Source organism: Nematolebias whitei, chromosome 5 (assembly GCF_014905685.2).
Source record: "Nematolebias whitei isolate Nwh7 chromosome 5, NemWhi1, whole genome shotgun sequence".
In the NCBI taxonomy this organism is placed as follows: Eukaryota; Metazoa; Chordata; class Actinopteri; order Cyprinodontiformes; family Rivulidae; genus Nematolebias; species Nematolebias whitei.
The window spans coordinates 23,821,116-23,825,958 of record NC_056502.1 but is presented as its reverse complement, the minus strand read 5'-3'; the positions used below and the strand labels follow the sequence as shown (position 1 = coordinate 23,825,958).

At 46.9% G+C, this 4,843-nt stretch overlaps 1 long non-coding RNA gene across 1 annotated transcript in view; it reads left to right on the top strand.

Moving 5' to 3' along the window:
- Positions 1-4,152, top strand: part of LOC119409496 — a 13,549-nt gene extending 9,397 nt beyond the window's left edge. Inside the window, exon 3 of the long non-coding RNA XR_005186788.1 lies at positions 3,691-4,152. This is a non-coding gene — a long non-coding RNA (uncharacterized LOC119409496). The remainder of the gene's footprint in view (positions 1-3,690) is intronic.
- The last annotated feature ends 691 nt before the right edge of the window (positions 4,153-4,843 follow it).

Here is a 4,843-nt window from a genome sequence, read left to right as displayed (position 1 = left end):
ATCCTCTGTCCACCAATATAGCAGGAGAAATGTTTCACTGCCCACACAGTGGTCAATAGAGCCCTCTCACAGTCTGAATACCGTAATTCAGGGCCCGCCATCGTTTTGCTGGCGTAGGCCACAACACGCTTGTCTTTGTCGTGTATTTGGTACAGACCTGCACTCATGCAGTGAGGTGAGAAGCCCACTTCCAAGTAGAACTCTTTGTTGTAGTCTGGGTAGACTAGACATGGGGCTAACTTGAGCCTGTCTTTGAGAGCGTTCATTGCCTGCTGTTGTGTATCAGTCCAGACAAAAGGAACGTCTTTCTTTAAGAGTTCAGTCAGTGGTTTTGCGAGATCCGCATAATGCTCTATGAACTGGCGAGAGTAATTACACACTCCCAAGAAACTCTGCAGTTCCTTGAGATTGGTTGGGACTTTGAGGTTGTCTAGGCCTTGGGTGCGAGTCAACTGTGGTTGTATTCCGTCCGGACCCACTAGGAGGCCAACGTAATCCACCTTGGTTCTGCACCACTGGCATTTCGACAGTGAGATTTTAGCACCAGCAGTTGTTAGCTGATTTAGGACGTGGTCGATCTCAGCCAAATGAGAGTTCAGTGTTGGCTGCCTCAAAAGGATGTCGTCCACGTAGATCAGTGTCCCACGCTCGTGGGCGTCTGGACATGCTTTGTTCAAGAAGATGTTGAACTCTGCAGGTGAGTTAGCGTAGCCAAAGGGACACCTGGTAAAGGTGTATTGTCGGCTGCCAAAAGTGAAAGCTAGTTTGTGTTGATCCTCGGCGCGCACAGGGATGGTCCAAAAACCAGAGGCGACGTCGAGGGTCGAGAAGTACTTACCGTCGGTGACCTTTGGCAGTTCCTGATGGAGCTGAGTCATCGGCCACCTGGATAAGGGTACTTGTTTGTTTAGCTTCCTGTAGTCTATGGTAAGTCTCCACTTACCATTTGGTTTTAAAACTGGCCATAGAGGCGCAGAGTAGGTGCTGTTACATTGTCTGATTATACCTTTGACCAAAAGGTCATCAATGATCTCCTGGACAGGCTGGTGTGCTGCCAGAGGGATCTTGTATTGTCTGACAAATGTTGGCGGTGCGTTGGGTGGGGTTGGGATTCTCACTGCGTGGAGTGAGGTCAACCCACAATCTGTCGAATCAGTTGCAAATGACTTTTCATATTTCAAAAGAACTTGGCGTAGTTTGTCTCTTTCTTCATCAGATGTCAGAGCGTCGGCTTGTGCGACCACCTGATCAATCTGTGATGAGACTGATAAGGGTTCTTGCTCCTTGGGGAGCTCCAACGAATCCCTTCCTGAGTCGTCGGGCCTGTCTATGGGTAAAACACCATAGGTTTGAGGTCCTTGGTCGACATCATTGGTTGAGAAAAGAGCTATGGCCTGTGTTGGTTCCGTGAACCATACTGGTCCAGCTTCTTGACTCGGTACCAGGTTATCTGGGAGTCCTCCCAGAAATGGAATGCCTAGTTCAAAATCATGAAAGTCGGTTGAAATCAACCATCCTAGCATAGTCTTTTTTGGGATCAGCACCTCATCCATGCCAGTGTTACACACAGCAATAGATGTGGTCCTGGAGTCAAGACTCACCTGGTTCGTGGCTTCCACGGACAGTCCCAAGTTGAAAAATGCAGGAGAGGGTTGAAAGTATGCCTGTTTATGGCTAATAGCTTGTCCAGCTATTATGTGGATTCGCACCATTAGGTTTATCACCTGAGGTGGTACTGTGGTGTCTTGGTTGCTAGCAACCTGGCAGGCCTCTGGAATGGTCTGCCCAGCCTTAAGGCTCGCTGTGTCTAGCACAGGAGTATCCTTTGTGGCTGGTTTGAGGGACCACAGCACCTTGTTGATGGTGTCCACGTGGACACCTAACCTTACCAAAATGTCAGAGCCTATGTAGGATGCATGAGGTAAGTTTTGGATAACGAGAAACGGGTGAACCAGTTCTCGTTGATTCCAGTTCAGTTTTAGGTTAATGACTCCTTCTGCGGTCATTACCTGTGAACTATTGGGAACTAATGGAAAGCGGAAAGCTTTTTTAATTAGTTCTAGACCAACGTGTTTGTGAACCAAGGTTTCGTAGAAAGCTCGGTTAATTGCTGATTTATCTGTCCACAGAGACAGTACAGCATCGTTGGTGTGGGACCCTTGGATCTCTACACCCTTAACTACCTGTGGTAGGTAGTGTTTGGTGGACTCTGACTGCTCCAGCTCACAGAGGAGGCTGTCTTGTTGAGTCAGAGTTTGGATCACTTGGGTTTCTTTGGTTTCACATGGTGTCAGAGGAGTACTCACCGGGCTCGTGTCCTCGGCTGAGGAGTCCTGTGCGCCTTCCGCGGTACCCGCTGTTGGGCAGTCTGTGTCACACTCCGGAGGCGTATCGATTGGCAGTGGGTTGCTCACTGTTGTCCACATTGTTTGATCACCATAATCTATAATCGCGCCGAAGCGATTTATAAAATCCTGGCCAACCAAAAATGGGAATGAGTCAACATGGGTCACGTGTACCGGGTGGTACAGTGTCATATTGCCAATCTGCATGTGAACCATTGCAATAGCTGTCAGGGTTGTTTTCATTTCTGAGAGACCCTGCATTTCTATAGCACATTCAGAGAGAGGTATTATCCTGTTAACACTGGCAGCGGCCGTCCTCAGCTCCTCGAACAGTTTAGCTGACATGATCGTTATGTCTGCCCCACCGTCCAAGAGTGCTTCGTGTGTGAGGACACCTTCAAGTGTTACTGACAGGTACGCCTTTTTGGCGACCCCCCTTCTGATAAAGTTACACAGAAACCTCTTGGGTTTTTTCTGACGCTTTTTCACGCGTTCAGCCTTACCTGTGTAATTTTGGTTTGCCTGAACCGTCAGCACAGCAGAAGCTGTTTCTGAGTGTTCAGCCTGTGATGACACGTCATCGTTCGTGTGTGTGTTTACCCCCCCTTCTTCCGATGAGGGGTTGTTTGAGGCAACAACAGCAATGTCTTGGTGTGTTCCACCGACATCTGTTATGTTATCATTCGCGCCCTCAGATGTAATAGGAATTACATTACTGCAAAGTGCTCCTGGTTGGGTTCCCGTGTCAGTGTGTTTCAAAGTTTCTAACAACCTGCGTAGTTTCTCTGTCTCCTCCGAGCTCAGAGGTGTAGGGCCTTGTTTCTGGAACTTTTGTGATTTTTTCGCCTCGGTTCGTTTCGTCCGAGGTGGGGGACGGTCAGGTACGTCTTGCGGGGTTTCCTTTACGTACTGCCCCTGCTGATATGGTTTCTCATATCGTTGCGTCCTGCGCCCACCCCTTTTTCGATAATCACTGTCTTCCTCTGAAAGAGGAGCCTTTTTGTCCCAGCGTGCACCTTCAGTACGCGGTTTGTTAGCTTGAACAGACTGTTTTCTCTCTTTCTTCTTAGGAGGAGGCGGCGAAGCACGTCGTCCTTCTAGTTCAAGAGGGAGGGGTTTAACCTTTACACTAGGAAACACTTCAATGGGCGTCTTAGCATGAGAACATGCTTCAAACACATTCACAGCACACTGTTTAATCTCACTGATGGATTTTTCTCTGAAATTCGCCATCATTTGTACTGATTTTTTAAAATCAGAGTGGAGATTTTTGCTGAAAACAAACTTAAAACCATCATCTTCTTCCATTCCGGTCTCATTTCTGTTACCAAAATAGGCTTGGAAGATCACCAGCACAGATGACAGCTTAGAAAACCTCAGACAAAGGCAACGAGAATAAATAGCCCCAGAATCCAAAATAGATAGCAAATGTACTCCCCCAAATAATAGAGGGAAAGGGGAAAGTGATGGTATCCAAGAACAAGATGAAAAAGCTCACCCAGGTAGTCGACAAAATCGTTGCAAAACAGCCAAACCTAAGTGCTACCCTCCCAGTTAGCCAGGCAACGGAAAGCACGGAAGATGGAGAAGAGGTAAATCTGGTAATGATTCTCAAAGAATTGGGGGATTTCCATGAAGATAACAAGCGACAAATGGATGGCATAAAGGCAAAATAGAAAAAAAAAAAAACTTAAGGTTAGATGAAGCAGAGACACGGATTGCAACTGCTGAAGATCGCGTACGAGGGGCCGAGGACATGCGAACAGAACTGCTAAAGCTACAAGAGCAGCTCCAATTAAAGCTGACAGACCTAGAGAGGAACACCCACAGGGAGAATGTGAGGATTTACAGGGTCCCAGAAGGAGCAGAAGGATCATCAGCAGCAGTTTTGACATTTGTAGAGAAGCTTATACAACAGAAACTGGAAATACCAACAACAACAGACCAACACATTGAAAGAGCACACCAAGCGCCACAGTCTCCACCAGAAAGCAAGCCGAGATCGACAGCAGTCAGATTTTTGAGCTACCGAAAGAAAGAAGTATTGAAAAAGGTGTGGGAAATTAATGGATTTACATGGAACAATGACAAAATCAATATAAATCACGACTACGCACCGGAAATACTGACCAGACGGAGGAAATATGGAGATATACGGAGGATCTTGAGAGAAAACAACATGAGATTTCAAACCTTATTCCCAGCTAGATTGAGAGTGTTTTTTGAAGAGGAAACTAAAACATACGACACAGTAGAAGAAGCACAGATGTATCTGAAAGACAGAGGACTGCCAGTGGTAAGAGTAGAACAGCCGAGCTCACTTCTGGAGAAACTCCAGCAATACTCATGGAAACCAGCACGAGCAAGGGCCAGATGTAAACATCAGACGGTGAGAAAACCAGTTGGGTACAAGGAAAAACTACAAGTATTCAGGCATGATCAAGAAGGGAGTTCTGACAGATAAGAGCAGACAACTACCTGCAGAGCTGCATATTATG